We start from the raw sequence: 22,653 nt of genomic DNA, 5'->3' as shown, positions 1-22,653 counted from the left end.
TGGATCAGGAGTCAGACGTAGACTATCTACCCATTAGTAATGCGATCCAAAGTCAACATCTCTGGATATACCATATGGCGTAGAGGAAGATGTAACACCAAGGACTGATCGCCTACTTCCCATTGGTGAGTCATACACTCGCCTAAGTACCAAGAATAACCTAACGGCCCATGGAGCAACACCCTCATAGTATTGAGATGAGTGGCATTTCCCATACTCAGGCCTACCAACAGTAAAGCCCATAGTGATCAACTCACTTGTACAAGTCAAGTGAAGCATAAAAGATCGGTATCCATACAAGAACAAGCCATACATAAGCTAGCAAGCATTAAAAAAACAACTTACATTGGATCCAAGGAGCCAGTTCAACAGCTCCTCAAGCTCGAAAATTGAGTGCATGGGCTTGTGGTGATCACAGTTTATCGCCAACAATCTCCCAATCTGACTAACAACCTTGAGCTTAGGCTCATAGAGATGCAAATACTTAAAGCACCAACACTATAGTATAAAAAATTAGATCAATTGAAGACACGAAGACATATCAAATTTAAATAGATGCAATTAATGATATATACAAGAACTTACCTTGGAGAGATACCGAGCCCTTGTGATGTAGTGTCTCTTACCCATGGCCAGGATATCCATACTCCTAAGAAGGTAGGCATATCCACTTGCTTCCTAGTTGTACTTCACTCCCTCAAGCGTATCTAGGCTAATAGAATTGTTGTTTTTGTTGCTGATGTTACATCTGTGCCCAAACCTAACTTCCCTTTTCATTGTGATAGATGATGCATCGGACATACGTAGTACCAATGACTTATCAATTGCAATAGTTTACTATCTCAAAGAGAAAGATGGTCCTTTTGGTCATTGTAGGCAGTACCGGTTAAAGTGGAATGGATTTAGACCTCCAAGAAAGCTCAAGTAAGCATCCTAACATTAAGGATTTCTTACCCATTCAAATATGATAGGCAAGCCTATTTAGTGGACACTGACCTCCTTTAGAAGTCCTAAGACTTGGGAAACCAACACTAGGAAGAATCCCAGTCAAATGGGTACTATTGGAGCAATTGGCTAGTCAGTACCATCATCCAGTTGCATTATCTAGAGACTTTGTAAGATGCTTCAAGTGGGTTAATTATGTGTGGGGCCATGGCTACATACCCGTATGCTCTGAAACACCTCCATTTTATGTCCCCACATATGTATTGACAGATTAACGAGCACAATCCCCACACTGCCAAGCACTAGATTAACTCAGTATGAGAAAAATCCATTAATTAGCCAAACAAGCCATAGTTGTTAGGTGAGCTTATTTAATGCCCAACCTTGCTCATTTTCTTATTTCACAATCTAAGGCGGAAAGAGAAGAAGGAGAGGATGAAGAAGAAGAGGAAGGAGGTGAAATGGGAGTCCACACTTGAGAATCTACCCACCCGCACACACAAGGTAGATCACTCTCTCCCTCTACTCCATTTTATATCTTTATTTTCAATTTGAGTACAACATAATCTAGGTATGGGTTTCCCCACCATATTTCTTACACATGGGAGTTTGTAGCTGATGGATCCATGCATGCATGCCCTAAGGTAAGCCTACCTACCATGTATGCATGAGATCCATGGAGCTAAACTCACATATTTGGGAAAATCACCCATTTGGGGCTAAAGTAGGTAATGGTCGAATCTCTCACCTCAAGACTTAATTATATAGGACCTCAAGAGGTAAAAGGACCCCATGAAGTGAGATGAAAATTGGGGCAAAATCCCCAATTCTAGGTCAATCAGTGGATACAACTAGCGGATCTAGACCATCAGTCGGTTGCATCAACTGATTGGATTTTGATAGGAAAAAGATCCATTGGATCCATCCAACAGTCATACCAACCGGTGCAGAGGCATCAACCAGTTCCATCAATTGATTACAATGTATTGGTCCAATCTTCAAGTTGATTTGGGGTTTTAATAAAGGACCCACTAGGGGTAATTTTTGGAACATAAAAGTGACCTATGTACATGTGTTGGTTAGGTTAAAATCAATGTGGTGAGGATACATCGCTAGAGGGAGTTGATTGTTTCACCAAATTGAGAAAAAGAGGCCACTAGGTGTTATGTTTGATTTGCAAAGTGTTTATGCCTTTAATTCTATTTTTGCATTACTATATTTTGATGATTTAATTGATGTTCCATATATAAATTTAAACTATTTATTTGAAAGAGAGTGTTGAGGTTATATATGTTATTGGGATTGAGGTTAAGATGGTGGTCATGGATAGTGAGGGACACGGTGTGGCCTAGGGTGTACCGGTATTGTGTGCCCTGGGTGTATGCATATGGTTGATTGATGTATGTGTGCTTACATGTATAATGCATAGGGTTAGGATCACAACCCTGGTGCTATAACCACTTGCCAGTAGGGGAAAGGTGTTGACTAATCCTTGCGGGTAGGTTCAAGGTTTGTTCTGGAATACCAAGTCCATTGCACGATGTGGGTTGTTGTACATAGGCACTACACGATATGGCTATAGGTGAGTACCTAGTGACCGGTGTGGTTTGGGGGATTACCTGATAAGGGGTTTGCCGGGGAACCAAGGTTTGTTCTAGAACTGGCATGCTTTTGATTGACAACTAGCTTGTATCACTAGGGGACCGACATTCTTTCTCGGACTAGGGATACCACCTATGTTGCGTAGTTCTAATATCTTGTGTTGGACTTTGTATGATTGACTAGGTGTATTATGTTGGAAATGGATACTTGTTGATCACTATCTTTGGTTGAGCATATCATCGCATTATTATGTATGTGTATGCTTGTATGCTCACACCCCACACTGGGCTTTGTGAAGCTCATCCGACGTTATTGTCCCCTTTTAAGATAGTGATACAAGTGTATAGATATCAAAGATTGGTGTGGTACCAGCTGGCATCGTTGAGGGAATCATGGGCTCAGGAGTATATGGAGCATGACCTTTGTCACACCCAGCTCTCGCTAGGATACCAGTGGTGTGAATAAGACGCTTACCCGTCTTATATCTCTATTAGGATCTCTATTAGCAGTACCTGAACCATCACAATCACACATTACCGAACCAACTAAGTAATCGTAGCGGAATCAGAATATAATATAAGTGGAATTATATAAATCAAGTTGGGAAAAAACTTATGATATTACATAACACCAGTTATTCTGTTTATATCTGTCAAAACATACATATAGTAAGCCGAAAAGTATACCATCGAAAAATATGGTATCAAAGATGACGACAGACCATCACTCAGCTTATGGTATAGCATGCGCACAGGTATCACAAACATAATCGGGATCAAGCTTCTCGGCTTCTGATGTCCACCAGTCACCAACATACTCAAGCATAAAGGAAGAGGTGTCACTACCCAATGGCACAACAACACCTGCATCATCATCTAAAAAGTAGCACGCACGTGGTGTTAGCTCCAACGAGCTAAGTGAGGAATGGGATTCATGTAAGCATATACACATAGTCCATGATGTGAGAATGATGCAATTCCTTTTACTTTAAACCACCTAACATACAACTGAGTCAGGTTCATGCTACTACGACACATTAGGTTGTATCCCTGGTCCCAAAACTCGCACATCGGTCACCCAACGATACAAACCCTAGTCATCATTAGGAGCTTGCCAGTCCCAGAATTTGACCATCAGTCATGGCACTGGAATTACCATAGAAGTGACATTCCGGAATGATTTATTGAACATACCATAGTTGGGTTATCCAACGCGTTACCCCCTATTTGCAAGGGATTATAGCATAGGGAATGAGACCTAACAACAATATTTTACATACCTTGCATAAAAATATAGGTAGTATAGAATGAGATCCTGAAATCACCATTGGTCACATCGCATCCATGTCGAAGCCTATTTAGCATACAAACAATTCAGTATAGGATATGTAGTACCAAAATTACCATCGGCCACACTGCGCACCCATACCCAAGTATGGCCATGGTGTATATGATACCAAAATTAACATTAGAAACAAAGTGCATCCATAATTATAGCTAACTCTTATGTGCAGCCAATGCATGATGCAATCATCCACACGGCATTGACAGTATTAGAATCACGGTCACCTGGTTCAAATCACATATACATATAAAATACATCAATACATGTATACGGTCCAAATATATTTCAACATGTTGTGCAATTCACATAAATCATACAAGCAATTGAAATTTTCAACACATGGCTCCTATAGCATGCACATAGTTCTATAATTCTAAAACACTCCAAAATAATGTTAGACCACCACTCACCTCGACTGTAAATCGGATGGGTGAAAATTCCTAAGTTGTAAACCCGAGTCAAACCATGCTAGGCCTCACTAATTTGTGATTGTCTCTATCTTAGATACAAGAGTAAATGAGCATTAACAAGTGTCAAGAACATCTAGAGGGACCCACAAGGTTCCCCCAAAAAGTATCAAAACAGTCAAAATTAACAGTTCAGAAAAGTCATCGGATCCAAGGTTCATGTCACTCGATTGATCCTGTGTGAATCCAGTGGCTAGGTAGAAACTACTTAAGACCTCTCGGCAATGGATTGGGTCATCGGATTGACCATGAGTTTTTGATGGTAAACCTATACGTTCAACAACTTTTAGGGGTTATGCCAGCTCGGACCCAATCTCCAAGATTTGTTCAGTAAAGATTGTAGGGGGTCTTCCCACCTCTCATTTAAGCCAAACTAATCATGTTTCCACTGAGCCGTTTGGGAGATACAGTAAAGAAAATACTGAAACTCTAACTCCCTATTTGGTCAAAAGAAGCTCGGTTAGCTTGCTCCTAGCATGGAAAAAATGTGAGGGAGTGCGGTGCACACCAACCAAACTATTGGAAAGCATGGGGGCCAAGGCCTACCGTCCAACCCAGTTATTCCAATGTTAGCTCACAACCAAAAAACCATTTATAAATGAAGGGGTGAGAGGATTTGTGAAGCTAACATCTACTTTCAGTGGCAACCAACAACCACGTGTTTAGCTAGGAGATTCCCTTCCTTCTTCACCTTCATATTCTTCTTCTTCTTCATCTTCTCCTTTTCCTCTTTTCCTCTTCCTCTCCCACATTGGTTTCAGGTGAGAAATGAGCTTATATAGGGTAAGGCCTTAGGGTTTGTTTAGCTAGGAACCTATTTGGGACCAAATTAGGTTAAGTCACCGGTCGGGGCACATGATCCCACCACCTTAGACTCACAGGGTGTGCAAGTTATGGGGAAATGTGTAATATAGTTTATGAGGTTGGTCGGAGCTGGCCATGATGCACATAGTGGGACCCATAGGCATCAAAGCCATTTCAGTATAGCAAGCACCACCGAAAGGTTATCGGATTCAGGTACTGTTTCGAGTGGGATGTTTCCAATGGTCGATCCAGTGCTATGTTGACATCCTTCTATCCACCTTTGGCTAATCACTAGGGGTTGCCTTAGGGATGTGTGTAAGGTCTTTCCAGTCAATTCCACTACATGAAGGGATACAAGTGGGGAGGTGCTAGGTCACTTACCGTGTAGGCTTGGAAGGTTTGAATCCCCTCTCCAGTTCTTTAAGAAAGTCATACATTGGCAGGTCGTGTCACACCCCTCTCCCGGCAAACCCAACTTACTATCAGGAATACCGGCGGTGTGAGTAAGACACATACCTATCTTACCAATCTACCAGGATCTCTGATAGCAGTACCTTAACTTTTTCACAATCTTACAATACAAACCAACAACTTAAGCAGTGGAATCAGAGTATAGTAGCAAAATTATAAATAAAATGGGGAAACATCTAATGGTAATATAATAGCAATAACCAAGTTATCCTGTTACATTCATCTATGACATATAATATAATCTCAAGAAAATATACAATCCATAACTATATCCAAAAGTATCGAAAGATGTACAATGCCACGGTGCAGTGTAAGCACAGTGATCGTAAGCACAGATCTGATCGTGCTCCTCCGCTTCTGGCATCTACCAGTCGCTCACACCATACTCCGACCTAGAAGATATTGGGTCACCTGCCATTGGCCCCACAGTACCTGCATCATCATCTAAAAAGGGGTGTATACATTGGGTGACCTTTCCAACTCGCACAGTGAGGGGTGGGGCAAGCACATCCAAGCAAGATAATAGCAGTAATAATTTATGATGCGTGATTACAGAAATTAAACACATAGTCCATGATGCTCGTGATGTAGTTCATTTATTTATTATCCACCTAATAATACAAACTAAGTCTGGTAAATGTACTACGGTGCATCAAGCTGTATCCCTCGTCTTAGAAACGACATCAATTACATAGCGATACAAACCCTAGCCATGATTAGAAGCCTGTCGATCCCCGTATGCATCCATGGGTCACCCAGCAAACCCCTGATAACCCCCTCTTGGAAGTCACGGCACCGGTAACAAATCGGCCATGCCAGATAGGTTCCTGCCTTTTGTAATAATCACATCATACAGCGGGAGTGACACTTCAGGAAGGCTCATCAAACATACCACAGATGGGTTATCCAACACCTCAACCCCTATTGGCAAGGGTGTGTAGCATAGGGAGTGATATCTAACAACATATACACTACATGCCTTCATAATGTTACAGTTAGTATGGATTACACGATACCAGAGAGACCTCAGCCACAAAGTGTAACCCGTCTCCAAATACACATGATACCAGAGAGACCTTGGCCACAAAGTGTAACCTGAGACCATTTACCTAATCTAGCATGCAAATAACAGTCGAGGATGGATTACGCAACATTGGCAAGACCTCGGCCATGAAGCGTATCTATTTTCAAATGTAGTCCCGGGGTACACGATACCAACGAGACCTTGGCCACAAAGTGTAACCTGTGACTACAACTAACTCTAATGCACATAGTCAATGCATGAATGTAACCTGAATATGGCAATTATGGCACTAGTACCACCTTGGCCACGTCGGATTCTGTCTCACACACACACACCCATCCAAACACACAGAGATCATGGTACTGGTACCATCTCAGCCACACCGGTCCCGTCAAACATTTTCATATAATTCATATCATGATCGTAAAATGACAATTTCAATTAAACATATAATTCTAAGCATATAAACAATTAAAAAATTAATAAATATTTTAAAAAAATAAACACAGTCCATCCCTCACCTTGTTGATCTTTATTTGTTTTAGGGTTCAAGTAAGGCCACCGATCAATCAAATCAATTTTGAATTTGGGGCACGTGAGCATCGTTGTCCTAGACACAAAGGGAATCATACATCAGTATGCGTCGAAAACATTGGGAGGGACCCACACAGGTCACCCCCAAAGTTTACAGACACTGTCTCCCAATGACAGTAATGTCACCGAAAATAACCACCAAAAACAGGGTATTTCCACCAGAAATATCAGACCTGTTTCCAGTGGAGGTGACAGAGAGCACATAAGGCTCCATGTCCACCTGAAATATGCCACTGGAAACAGACCCAGTGGATTAGGTGGGTTGTTTTCGGTGGAGGTGCAGGGCAGTCCAACAATTTGGGGCTTTCCAGCCCGGGCCCGATTGCTAGGATTTGTTCTATAGAGCTTGTAGGGGATGCTCCTAGCATCATTTTAAGCCAAGAAAATCCTAATTCCACTGAGCATTTGGGAGATACGTCGATCGAATGATCAAAATCCTAGTTAGTCTTTTGGCATTACATGTTATCGGAGCTCACCAGGCTTGGTTTGAGCTCGACAACAACATCAAGAGGGTAGAACACCCATCCTACAACCTTAACATAGTGTGTACACCAAGATTCTATCCATACCTAGCTTTTTCTAGGTCAAAATGAAGAGAGAGAGTATCATGGGAGGTTGTACTTACCTCCGATAACGATTCTGGCAACAAGGCGGCAACCGACACTAAGGTAGGCCTCCAACCCTCTTCTTCTTCCTCTTCTTCTTCCTTCCTCTCCTCTTTCTCTCCTCTCCTACGTTGGGCACAAGGGAAATGAGGAAATGAATCCTCATTTCCCAACTTATAACTTAAGTTGGGCCTTAGGGTCCGTTTGGTTTGGACCCCTTTTGAACCAATCGGGTTAAAATGAGTTTCAGGGCACGAGGACCTACACATTTAAATCTATAATGTGTTCACATCAAGGGAAAGGTGTGGAGGATGATTTGGGGTCATCCAAAACCATTTACGATGTGAGTGTTGGGACCCACGGGCATCGAAACCTCGACAGCAGCCTGTGGACCTATAGGAAACAGGCACCGGATTCATACACAGGCTGCTTTCGATGGCTTGTTTTTGGTGGCCAAGGTAGCTTCTTGTCTTGATAGCTTACTATCCCATGGTTGGTCTCGCATGGGTGGTTTCCGTTAGACATACCCAAGGCCTTTCGACAATTATGATATGTGTCAAAAATCAAGTGTGGGGAGTTGGGTCACTTACCATCTGGGATCGAAAGGTATGGATCCCCTTTAGTTAGATAGGCACGTAATGCATGAACATGTGGGGTCATCTCTCCCCCTTCGATAATGTGCAGCCGTGAGCCAAAACCCGGTCGTACTTTCGATCTCCGATCCGAGGCCTGTCACCACAGTTCAAATTAGACCGGATTAGGGCATGGGTATAACAGGCCGGGTCCTTCCTTCCTGATAGTAGACTATTGCAATCCATAATTCAGTAGTGTTGATGACATCCCGCGTGTGACATATCACAAAAGTTCAAATTTGACAGAATTAGGGAACAAGCGTAACATCCCCCCACCTTATAAGAATTTCATCCTTGAAATTTAGCTTACCTAGTAAGTTGAATAATCCTAGACATTTCTTCTTTTCCTCAACTTCTCGCTCCCAGGATGCTTCTTGCTCTGGGTGGTTTATCCACTATACCTTGATGAAGGAAATCGTATGATTATGCAGGATGTTATCCTTTCGGTCGATAATCTACTCAGGATACTTTGTGTAAGCAAAATCACCATCTTGCTCACATGGTATGTAAGTTAGGATATGAGTTGGGTATGCACTTCCTCAACATTAATACATAGAATACATCATGTGCAGCATCCAACTCTGGTGATAGTGATATCCTGTACGCTACCAACCATATCCGTGCCAACACTTCATATGGTCCCATGAACCTAGGACTTAATTTTCTTTTCTTTTTTTAGCTAGAAGATTTGGGATTTGTATTAAAAAGAGGAAAATTTTTACAAAGAAAAAATTCAAAACACAAGGAAAATAGGAAAATTTTTTCTTTCTGAACTACATCACTCCTTTGACTGGTTGTAAGAAAACTTTATTTCTAACTTCAAGTTTCAAATGCTTTCTCTTGACATCATCATAACTCTTTTATATGGACTGAGCTGCTTTAATTCTCTCTTTGATCACTCCCACCTTCTCACTATTGGCCTTATCAAGTCCAGACCTAAGATATGTTGCTCGCTAACTTCGTCCCTATAGAGAGGAGTCTGACACTTCCTCCCATACTTTGCTTCTAACAGAGACATACTAATGGTTGCTTGAATACTATTGTAGGAGGACTCAATGAGTGAGACGTGCTCATCCCAATTGTAACTCATATAAAGGTCAATGGCTGGAGGCATGTTCTCTAAGGTCTGGATGGTCATTTATGATTGTCCTGTGGGTGAAATGCCATACTAAAGTTCAGCTGTGTACCCATAGCGTTCTGTACTTAGAAATAAATGTGGGACCTTGATCAGAGATAACGCTGACTAGTACATCGAGTAGATGAATTATGTTGTCAATATACAACTTGGCTAGCTTTTCCATGCAGAAGTTAACTTTTATTGGAATAAAATAAGTTACTTTGGTCAAGTGATCAAGAACCAGCCAAATGGCATCTATGCCCTTAGTAGTGCGGGGCAATCCAATAACAAAATCCATGGTGATGTTCTCCCATTTCCATTTCAGAATAGGTAGTGACTGTAGTAACCCATGGGGTCACTACCTCTCAGCCTTGACTTGTTGGCAAGAGAGGCACCAAGATACATGAGTGGCTACATCATTCTTCATTCCCTTCCACCAGTAGGAAACTTTTAGGTCCTTGTTCATCTTAGCACTACTAGGGTTAGAGTATGGAGAGTTGTGTACTCCTCTCAGAATAATATCTCTTAAGTCATCATCATCGGGCAAGGTGAATTCTGGGTTCTTTTATTTCTCTTCCTTGATGTTAGTTAACAATTTTTGTGACTCTGTATTAGTAATCTGAGCTTTAGTGATCCTGTTCACTAGGCTAGGCTATAACACCAATGCCGATAGTGACAAGGTGACACCCTCCAATGATAATTTTAAACCCACCTTCCTAGCCTCTTCAATCAGATGCTCATTGGTTTTGAATAAAGTAAGACTTAGGTTTATGATTTTCTAATTAGGGCATTGACTACTACATTAGACTTTCTTGGATTGTAGTGGATATTATAGTCATAATTCTTCTTCTATTCTAACCAACATCTTTGACTCATATTGAGCTCCGTTTGGGTGAAGAAGTACTTGAAGCTTTTGTGGCCACTGTATATCTCACTTATTTCACCATATAAGTAGTGCCGCCAGATCTTCAAGGCAAAGGTCATGATTGACAATTCCAAATCATGGGTAGGGTAGTTCTTCTCATAGTCCTTCAATTGGCAGGACACATAAGCAATGAATTTCCCATCCTATATTAGCACACAACCCAAACCCAATTTGGATGCATCATTATACACAACCATACCCCCTGTAGCGATGGAATAGTTATAATAGGAGCTGATTCCAACCTCTGTCTTAACTCTCTGAAAATTTTCTTACATGCATTAGACTGCTCCAATTTCACAACCTTTCATGTTAGTCGGGTCATCAGTGCTGAAATACATGAGAAGTTCTGAATGAACCTTCTGTAGTATATGGTCAATCCCTAAAAACTACAAATGTCCCCTATAATCTTGGGAGTGTCCCATTCTTAACACTACCTTTACCTTTCCTGGGTCAACCTCTATACCCTTATCTGAGACAATATGCCCTATGGGGAAGTCAGAACTCACACTTGTTAAGCCTGGCATAGAGTTGTTCTCTCTCGGACGTTGTAATACCAGTTTTATGTGGATGGCATGTTCCTCTACACTCTTGGAATATACCAAGATGTCATCAATGATTACAATTAAAATCTTATCCAAAACATCCTGGAATACCCAGTTTATTAAGTCCATAAATGTAGCCAGTGCATTAGTCAATCCGAAAGACATTACTAAGAACTTGTAGTGTCTATATCAAGATCTAAAAGCAGACTTGTTGAGATCACTACTCTCGATCCTGAGCTGATGTTGTAGCCCGACCTAAGGTTAATCTTGAAAATACTTTAGCACCTTGCAGCTGGTCAAATAGATCATCAATCCTTGCAAAGGATGCAGGTTCTTGATGGTTAGATTATTAAGCTCCCGGTAATCAATACACAACATCATACTTCTGTCCTTCTTGATGAGTAGTACTGGTGCTCCCTAGGGGGACACACTAGGTGTAATGAATTCCTTCTTCAAAAGGTCTTGTAAATGTACTTGTAGTTCCTTTAACTCTGTGATAGGTATGCAGTATGGGGCTTTTGAAGCATGTGCCGACCCTAGGAGTAAGCCTATCACAAACTCTATCTCTCGGTCTGGTGGCAATCTAGTAAAATCATCCAGAAATACATCAAGCAACTTGCTTACCACATCTAACTTGGCCAATGGTCTAATTCTACCTTGGTATCCATCATAAACGCTAAGTAACTCTGACACCCTTGATCTAGTAGCTTCTTTATCTAGAGAGCTAATATAATGATCTTCTTGTGCTTCTTGGGTTTATCTCCCACAAAGGTGAATTCTTCTTCATCACAAGGTCTATAGATAATCATCTTCTCTGCACATAGTTTACTGGCTCTATAAGCGAATAACCAATCCATCCCTAAAATCACATCAAAGTTTGTCATGTCTAACTTGATTAGGTGTGCTATCATGTTATGACCACTAATAGTTACCGGACAAGGCTTATACATAGAGTCCATACCCACTATGCTTCCTATGGGTGTACTAAAATAGTGAGTTAAGCTCTTGGGTGGAATTTTCATCTTGTTAGCGAAAGTTGATGATACAAATGAATGAGATGCTCCAGAGTCGAAAAATATGTGAGCAGGTAATAATGAAATTGATAGGGTACCTATCACCACACCTAGAGCAACCTCTACATCTTCTGCAGCCATAGCAGACACACATCCCTGGTGGCTATTGTCCTGTTGTGACTACACTGGATGATTGTAGTAAGTCTGTTGTGGCCTAGGAGGCAGAGTGTATGGGACATCACCGGACCGATGGTAAGGAAATGTCCTAGCCAAGTGTCCTGGCTGATCACAATAAAAACATCGAGGATTTGGCCCAACTGGTTGAGATACACCACTAGATTGGGAAGATTGGAAAGTCTAACTTACCTCTGGTCTCCTAAACTGAACCAGAGTTGGACTGAGATAAAGGCCCTTGGAAGCCTTACTAGTTCCTTTAGACTGTTGTGACCCCATTGGTCTCTTCTCCATACCCTATTGTGCAGTAAAATTATCTCGATGCCAATCCTTAATAGGCATAGTCACTTACACGACTTCAGCATGAGTTTGTAATTTATGTCCCACAATTGTTGAACTGATGCTAGGCCTAAGCCCTTCTCGAACTTCTTGGCACTCTAATACTGATCTAGATCCCTACGTCAGTGTCGAGAACTCAGTCTCTCTCCTGTCTCTGAAAATCTCAGGGAAGTAGTTTCCGAAGAACATGTCTTTAAAATCCTCCCAGCTGGGATTGGGACTTGTAGCATTCAGAATAGGCCGGCTAGACCACCAACAAGCGTCTGCCTCATTTTGAACCTAATAGCTTGCACACAATATATTTTGTTCATTGGTGTAACCCATCAATGTGAAAACCTTTTACATGGTCTGGATGCATCTTGCCAGCAGAAGTTGATTTTTGTCCACATTGGAGAAGTATAGAGGTCAGAGTCTTTGAAACTTTTCCATAATTTTTGTAGGATCTATCCACACTTTCACCTATTTTGGTGGCCCTTCAGGTGTGGACAGGGTGAATAGTCTAGCATGAACTGTAACTGACACAGTTAGAGTGGGAGGTGCATTCCTAGTGTCCAGAGCATTTTGGATATGGGTACCAATCCTGGCCATAAAATTTTTCCATCTGTGTTCCATTCCCTACATCATTTTGTCCATTATTGTGGCAACATCTTGTGCAGTTAGAATTGGTGGGGCATCAAGTGCATCGGGTGGCTTGCCTCCACCTCACGTAAGGGAAGTGGGAGGCGGTGGATTCAAGTTGGATCGGGAGTTCCAATGCAACATAATTCCTATTTATGAATTTCCATTAGCCACCACATATACACCTAAAGCATGTCATATAATTGTACATGCATTAGAGCCCACATAAGAGCAACATATATGGCCCACATAGTTGAATCTGGCAGGTGTTTTTGATGACAAAAAAAGGGCCACTTTCGCTCAAATTTTCACAGCAAACAGGTTACCGGATTCAACATCTATTTCACTGGCTGTTACCGGTGAGGCCGAGAACCATGATATAAGTGAGTCTGAGGCTCACGTTCTCACACCAAAACCCTATTTCTGTTGTGGAGAAAAGGAGGAAACAGCCAAGGGAAGGTACCCCGGCCATTAACCATTATTTTCAAGCATCTTTACGTCCGTTCTACACATGACCACAATAAGTTCCTCTACACTTTCAACCTTAAATTTTTTGATTTTGCTGAACTTTTCACGATCTAACTTAGGTTTTGATCTAAAAAACACTTGGTTCTCACCTTTTACGATGATGTCATCATGCCACTCCTCTGGTCTGACTGCTCCAACCTCTTGCTACTCTGGCAGAAGAGATGTATGACCACCAGTTGGTGGTAGAATAGGCTCACTGGGATGCTTTTAACGATAAAAACATTGATCCCGGCAAGTATGTCTATGAAAGAGACTTCCGTCATTTTCATATCCATCAAAGGTTTGACACGATGGGTTGGCACCGAATCCTTGAAGCTAGAGAAGCTCCATAACCCTAGGCTCGTGAGGTACTTCTTTTGTGACCTCCGATGCGAGAACCATAGGATGGAGAACATGCACATTACCTCGAGGATCAAAGGGATCATTACTCCTTCAACATGGCAGAGTTGGCTTATTGTTCTCCTAGGACTGGCTCTATTGATTTTTAGAATTTTGATGTCCAATCTGAGATGACTCGGATGCTGGCTAGAGAGGGGTATGAGTGGTCTTGCACCACCAACTATCGTGCTACTTCTAAGATCATATGCAGGATAGTGCAGCTAAACATCTTTCCTACTGGTGGTCACTACGATAAGGATTGCCTCCTACAAGCGTATGTGACCTATTGTATCTACGTAGGGATCCAACTCAACCTTCCCTACATCATCAAGTGAAACATGGTGAATAAGGATGAGGATCGTCAGGTTGGAGATTTGTGTTATAGTAAACTGCTGACCTCAGTGTTCAACCACTTTGGGGTGAATTATGAGGAGGAGGAGGCTTTAAGGGCTGATGTGATGGACTTTAACTTTGAGTCCCTTAAGAAAATGACTATCAGTATAAATGAGGCCACCGAGGACTATGAGGATGAGGATGTTGGGCTAGAACAGTAACCTATGGATGTGGAGGGGAACCCAGAGGGTGGACTCAGACAGGATGATGTTATTCCACCCGCTCTTGAAAACTTTCCACCACCACCACCAGGATTGATGGGGAATTCTGTGACCTCTTCTTCTAGGGGACACAAGAGTTTTGGTCGAGTTACGTGGTTAGTCATTTGAACGCCATAAAGAACACTCTCAGGAGGGCTGATAAGCACATTAAGAGCGTTGATCGAAGGAACTATATCCTAGACGGATGTCACTGAAGCAGCAGCTGAAGAACATGGCTCTGTACTTTGAGATGCCCTTGGCATAGCCAACCACACAAGATCCATCTCCAAAATCTCATCAAGAGTAGTGGCCTCAGGATGCCAAACTAGCCTTTGGATTTCCCACTTTCTTGCTTTCCTATACAACAGACTTTACTTTCTAGTTATGATGTTTTAGGTTTATTTCTGCACTTCTCTTTTCTATTTTTACTCTATTTCTACTATGAACTTTATTATGGGGTTAGTTTAGGATTTCCTTGCTTTCAGTATTATCTTTCGAAAAATTGATGGAAAATTTTATGCATTCAAGTTCCTTATCAATGAAACAACTTTTACACCTATGCTTATCTCCTATTTGTGCATTGTTCATAGTTGGTTAATTTAATCCTAATCACCAAAGTCTTAAGGTTTAGGTAGAATGTGAGTTAAGGCAAAGCATCGCACTCTAATACCAAGCTATAACACCCCGTTCCTGCTAGGATACCAGTGGTGTGAATAAGCCACTTACCTGTCTTATATCTCTACCAGGATCTTTGATAGCAATACTTTTACCGTCATAATCACACATTACCAACAAACTAAAAATTACAGCAAAATCAGTGTTTATAATATGAGCGGAATCATATAAATTAAGTTGGGGAAAAACAACTAATGTTAATATATTACATAACACTAGCTATTCTGTTCACATCTATCAAAACATACATATAGTAACCCAAAAAGTATACAGTCCAAAAATCGAAGATGACGACATATCATCACTCGGCTGATATGCACAGGTATCATGAGCACAATTGGGATCATGCTCTTCGCATTTTGGTGTCCACTAGTCACCATCATACTCAGGTATAAAGGAAGAAGTGCCACTGCCCAGTGGCATGACAGCACTTGCATCATCATCTAAAATGCAACATACACATGGTGTGAGCTCCAACTAGCTTAATGAGGGTGGGGTGCATGCAAGCATATACGTATAGTCCATGATGCGAGAATGATGCAATTTATTTTACTTTGACCACCTAACATAAAATTAAGTTAGGTCCATGCTACTGCGACACATTACGATGTATCTGTGGCCTCGAACGTCACACATCGGTCACTCAGAGATAAAAAACATAGTCATGATTAGGAGCTTGCCGATCCCCGAATGCGACCATACGTCACCCAGCAAATCCATGATAACGCCCTCCTGGCAGTCACGGCACTAGAATTACCATTGGCCATGTCAGACTAGTTTCTGTCTTCGGTAACAATCACATCGTACAACGAAAGTGACATTCTAGAAGGGTTCATCGAACATACCATAATTGGGTTATCCAACACCTTATTAACCCTATTGGTAAGGGATCATTGCATAGGAAATCAAACCTAACCACAATATTCTGTATGTCTTGCACCAAGATGCAGGTAGTATGAATTACGATATTGGCCACATCGCATCCATGTCCAAGCCTATCTTGCATTCAAGAAGTTAAGTATGGGATATGCCTATTTAGAATCCAAGCAGTTAATTATGGGATATACAGTACCAGAATTACCATCAACCACACCGCACACCCATATCCAAGTATGGCCACAGCGTACACAATATCAAAATTACCATCAGCCAAAAAGTGCATCCACAACCATTTCTAACTCTAATGCATATCAATTCATGATGCAATCATCCACACGGCAGTCATGGTATCAGAACCACCTTGGTTACATTGGATCTCATCATAGAGTTCAAAAAATATACAAATCAAATACAATGACATATGTATATATTTCGAATATAATTCAACATGTTAGACAATTCATATAAATCGTACAAGCAGTTGAAATTTTTTACACGTGATTTATGGCATGCATGCAGTTCTATAATGTTAAAACACTCCAAAATAAAGTCAGACCACCACTCACCAGTAGACCAGATGGGTGAAAAGTCTTAAGTTGTAAACCTGAGTTAAACTTCGCTAGGCCTCACTAATTTGTGATCTTCCCTAGGTACAAAGGTAAACAGGCCTTAACATGTGTCGAGAACAACTAAGGGGACCCACAAGGTTTCCCTCAAAAAGTATCAAGATAGTCAAAATTGACAGTTCAGAAATTTCACCGGTTTCAGGTTACTGGATCCTAGGTTCATGTCCCTGGATTGACCCTATGTGAATCCGGTGGCTTGGGCTGAAGCTACTTAAGAACTAGGTTCACCAGATTTAACTTGTGTTCCCAGTGGCCTGTTTCCGCTGGTAAACCTAGAAGTTCAGCAACTTTTTGGGGTTGTGTTGCCCAATCACCAGGATTTGTTCCATAGAGATTGAAGGGGATCTTCCCAGCTCTCATTTAAGCCAAAATAATCACATCACGTTTCCAAAAATAACCAATTGTTTTGGGTGATATGGCGAAGAGATAACTAAATACTTAACTCTCTATTTGGTCAAAATGTTGATGGAGCTCGATCAGCTTTCTGTGAGCTCTGAAAACACACAGGGGAGTGTGGTGCACACCAACCTGACTATCAGAAAGCACCGGGGCCGAGGCCTGCCCATCCAACCTAGTGATTCCATTGTGTGCTCCAAACAAAAACCAAAAATTAAGGGGAAAGAGGGTTTGTGAAGGTAGCACCAACCAACAACCTCAGGCATAACTGGAAGCTTCCTTTCCTTCTTCTTCTTCTTCTTCTTCTCCTTTTCCTCTTTTCCGCTCCCTCTTCCACTCCCACGTTGGTTTCAGGTGCTTAAATAGGGTAAGGTCTTAGGGTCTGTTTGGTTAGGCACCTATTTGGGAGAGAATCGAGTTGAGCCGTTGATCGAGGCATATGGGCCCATCACCTTAAACTCACAAGGTGTGTAAGTCATGGGGAAAGGTGTAATGTAATTTTTGAGGATGGTCAGAGCTGGCCATGATGCACGTAATGGGACCCATGGGCATTGAAGCTATTTCAATACAGTAAGCACTATCAGATTGAGATCACCAAATTCAAGTATTGTTTCCAATGGGTTATTTCTAGTGGTCATTCCAATGCTGTTTTGACATCCTTCTATCCACCTTTGGCCAATCACTAGATGGTTGCCCTAAGGATGTGTGCAAGGTCTTTCTGGTCAATTCAAATATGTGAGGGATACAAGTGGGGAGGTGCTAGGTCGATTACCACTTAGGCTTGGAAAGGTTGAATACCCTCTAGCTCTTCAGGCAAGTCTTGCATTGGTAGGTAGGTCATTCCCTCCTTCACAGTAGTAGACTACTGCAATTCAGAAGTCGTTGGTGCTGATGACATCTGGCATGAGACATATCACATAAGTTTAAATTTGACCGAATTAGGGCATGGGTGTAACATCCCTGATTGTGTTTGTGAGCAGTGTGCTTATGGAGAACTGTGAAGATGATTAAAGTTATCTTCTATTCTTTCTTATTCTTTTTACTGAAACAAGGCTTATAAGTATTTATGATAACATCTAAGGGCTCATTAATTTGTAACTACTGTATGATTTGATAACTTTAAATGGTTTTGTTAATATCTTATTGGTTTGTATTGTTAAAGTACTACATCGAGATCCTGGAGGATTGGTTGGCCACCAATTGGTGTCTAGAGAAGGTCAAAATAATAGGAGAGTTGATGAATAAGATAAAATAATTTTCTTTAAGAAATTCATAAATTTTACTACACGAACTTTGGAGATTAGAAAATAGGTGCTATAGTTGTTCATATCATAAATAAAAGATCATAAGCATACAAAGGGAAGAAGTTAAAAACATTGAACTTGATTTCATTAATATTCATAATCATTTACAAGAAGATAGATAGAGGATCAACACATAGGACAATAGTAAGAAGCCAGCAGAAGACAAGTACGTCGACCTTAATACAAAGACTGGTAGAAAACAACACAAAAGACTAGAAGGTAAAAATAAAAAAAAGGAGAAAGTTGGAGTTGCTCAGTCATTAATCGATAGGAGGAGTGGGTATCAAGTCATCTAGGTCCACATAAATCCCGAAGTAGGTTGACCACCCCTTCATCTCCTTCTCCACAGAGGTGACACATTCATCAAGCGTGCCCAATCAGGTGTTCGACCCAGTGAAGCCCCCTCTCCATGCACACCATCAGATCACTCATGCTGAGCTCATGAGATGGAGCAGCAGAAGTGGGTGCCCACCCACGGTGTGAAGCTGGAAATGGTGGTGGTGGTGGTAATGGATCATGCATCTCAGGGAGTTGAGTGTCCATATGCTACTGGTCTTATGGCTGGGTATCCATAGGTTGATGGCCCTTAGGCTGTCCACAATCCTCGAAGTCATCATCACATTCAAATCCTTCTTCATCCCTTGGTCTTGCCGACTCAACATTACTCCCAACACTCGGGGATATCTTTATCTTTTGGAGGGTCATTTGGTTAAATGGGTAGACCTTATGCCCATCCTTAGCTTTGTTGGCAAGACTCACATTAAAGTACCCAAAAACAGCCGTGAGGATGGTGCCATAGAAGAGGTTACCTTCCAGAGGGTGATCTACATGGTATGCCATTTGCTACATCATCAGGTATAGAACACAAATCTACCTCCCCAAGCAAGTATAAGTAGGATATAACGTAGTCCTGGAGAAGTGAGACCTCGTCGTGGTGCCTCGCCGTTAATACCACATCGAATTGTATGATCCTGCAACAACACCTTAGGGAGGGCAATAGGTTTTGAAAGGAGGACCACCCCTCATCTGTTCCTATCAGGCCTTGACACATCATGAAATTTTCAATTGGGCTAAAGAAGCAGGAAGGGTTTGTCCTCGGGGCACAATACACCCTATCCCCTGCAGCAAACATACCAATGATCTCAGCAAACTTCTCAGTGTTGAAGGAAATATCTGCACCATTCACGTAGCTCATAATGCAGTAGTCTTCATTGTAGATGTGGTCACCTTCAGGTTACAATAAAAGGCCTTGATAATTATTGGAAAGCATTTGCCTCAGTGTCGTAGCAAGGGAGCCTACCCTAGGGCTTTAAACCTCCGTTTCACCCCAAAGGATTTGAGCCTCCATATCACCACATGTTTCCCTGGGTCCACATTCTTACTAGAGAATAGAGACCAATTTTGCTCATCTTCCTCAGTGTGGAACCACTTATGGATGAATGCTAGTGCCGGTACCTCTTGGGCTTGGGCGGCATTCTGACAGCGTATGTTTCTTGTATTGGTCATGTCTACAGCATTTCAAAGGTTCACATGAAGGCATACACGTGATTTAAATGACAAAAACCTTAAGTAGTAGAGCTATTGTCACACCCCGCTCCCCGTTATGGGATACCACGGTGTGAATAAGACACTTACCTATCTTACAACTCTATCAGGATCTCTGATAGTAGTACCTTAACATTCATAATCTCACACACCCAACCAAATAAATTGCAGTGGAATCAGAGTATATAATAGCGGATCATAATTTAAAGCAAGGAACCAGCCAATGGTATTATATATATCCATAACCAAGTTATTCTTTTACAAACATCCAAGACTTATAAATAATAAGCCCAAAAAGAATACCAATAATCAACTCGGTACCAAATAGCGAAAAGGTCAACCATGCAACTTAAGGTGCCGAGTATGTACAGTTGTCACAAGCATAGTCCTGATCGTGCTCCTCAGATTCTGGAATCCACCAGTCGCCTACTCCGTACTTGGATTCGGAGGAAGTTGAGTCACAATCCAATAGCACCACTGTACCTGCATCATTATCTAAAAAGCAATATATACGAAGGGTGAGCTCCAACTAGCTCAGTGAGGGGTGAGGTTCATGCACAATCAAGCACAATCAACCGCATACATATGAAAATTCATGATGCCATGAGTACAGAAATAAACACATAGTCCATGATGCGGATGATGCAATCCATTTGATTATTAATCCACCTAGCATACAACTAAGTATAGTAAATGCTACTATGACACATTAGGCTGTATCCCTGGTCCTGAAACTTGTACATCAGTCGGCTAACAATACAAATCCTAGATGAGATTAGGAGCCTATCGGTCCCTGAATGCAACCATCGGTTACCTAGGAAATCCCTAATAACCCCTCTTAGCAATTATAGCAATGGAATCACCATCAGCTATATCGGACTATTACCTGCCTCTGACAATAATCACATCGTACCATGGGTGTGGCGTTCTAGAAAGGTTCATCGAACATACCTCCGTTGGGTTATCCAACACCTTACCCCTATTGGCAAGGAAACGTAGCATAAGGAATGTCACCTAACCACAGATATTCTACATGCCTTGTATAATGATACAGTTAGTATGGACTACGCGATATCGGAATCACCATCCGCCACAAAGAGTATCTATTTCCAAGTATAGTCTCGGGGTACACAATACCAGAATCACCATTGGCCACAAAGTGTAACCCATGACTATATACCTATCTAGCATACAAGCAGTTGAGTGTGGGCTACACAAAACCAGAATCACCATCAACCACAAAGTGATTCCATTTCTAAGTATAGTCTCAGAGTACACAATACCGGAATCACCATTGGCCACAAAGTGTATTCTGTGACTATATCTAATTTAATGCACATAGTTGATGTATGAATGCAACATCCATATGGTGATCATGGTACCGGAACCACCTTGGCCACACTGGATCCCATCATACATCTCAACATCACATATCTAATATCCACATTTCATAACATAATGAATCCACATAAAAAACATGTTCACCATTATCAACATAATCATATTAACAATACAATAATCAATTAAAATTCCTAACACATGTGAGAAATTTCTACATAGTAAACATTCCACAAAATAAAGTCAACCATCCCTAACCTTGGTTGTACTTGGTTGGATCGGGTTTCGAGTATGTCACCAGGTGTTCAACTCACTTTTGATCTCATTGTATGTACATGTCTCTGTCCTAGGTAGAAAGGTAATCAAATGTTAACAGGTGTTGAAAACATTGGAGGGGACCCATAGGGCTCACTCGCAAAGGGTACAAGCACTGTCAATTTCGGACAGCACTAGGGAGTCACCAAAGATATGCATCGAAAACAGGGTCGAAAATCCACTAGAAATATCAGACCTATTCTGGTGGCCTTGGGAGAGGCCTCCTAAGGTCTCATGGTTCATCAAAAATATGCACCAGAAGTAGCCCAATTGTTTGTAGTGGGTGTTTTTGATGGATTCCCATAAATGAACCCACAAATTTGGGGCTTTTCGGCTCGGGCCTAATTGTCGAGATTTGTTTCATGGAGTTTGTAAGAGATCTCTCCACCTCCATTTTGAGCTGAAGAAGTTCCAACTTCATTAAGCCATTTGGGAGATACGAAATCGAATGGTGGAAACCCTAACTAGGAATTTGGTCACAAGTGTTGCCGGAGCTCACCCGGCTTGGTTTGAGCTCAGCAACCACACCATGGGGAGTGAAATGACACTCACCTGAGATCCAAGAAGTGCTGGGGTCATGGTTCACCTCCTTTCTCAATTATACTAGGTCAAAATGAAGGAAAAACATAGTAGTAGAGGGTGTAGCACCTACCTCTTGTAGCGGGATGCAAAACTGGGAGTCAAGGTGAGCTCCTCCCTTCTCTTCTTTCTTTTTCTCCTTCCTTCTCTTCCTTTCTCTCTTCTCCACTCTCCCTTACACGTCTTCGGACAAGTGAGAGGTAAGAAATGAACTCACCTCCCCTATTTATAGTAAGTCATATGCTTAGGGCTTGTTTGGTTGGTCCGTATCCAATCCAAGT

This window comes from Macadamia integrifolia, chromosome 5 (genome assembly GCF_013358625.1).
Source record: "Macadamia integrifolia cultivar HAES 741 chromosome 5, SCU_Mint_v3, whole genome shotgun sequence".
In the NCBI taxonomy this organism is placed as follows: Eukaryota; Viridiplantae; Streptophyta; class Magnoliopsida; order Proteales; family Proteaceae; genus Macadamia; species Macadamia integrifolia.
Note: the sequence above shows the minus strand (reverse complement) of the source record.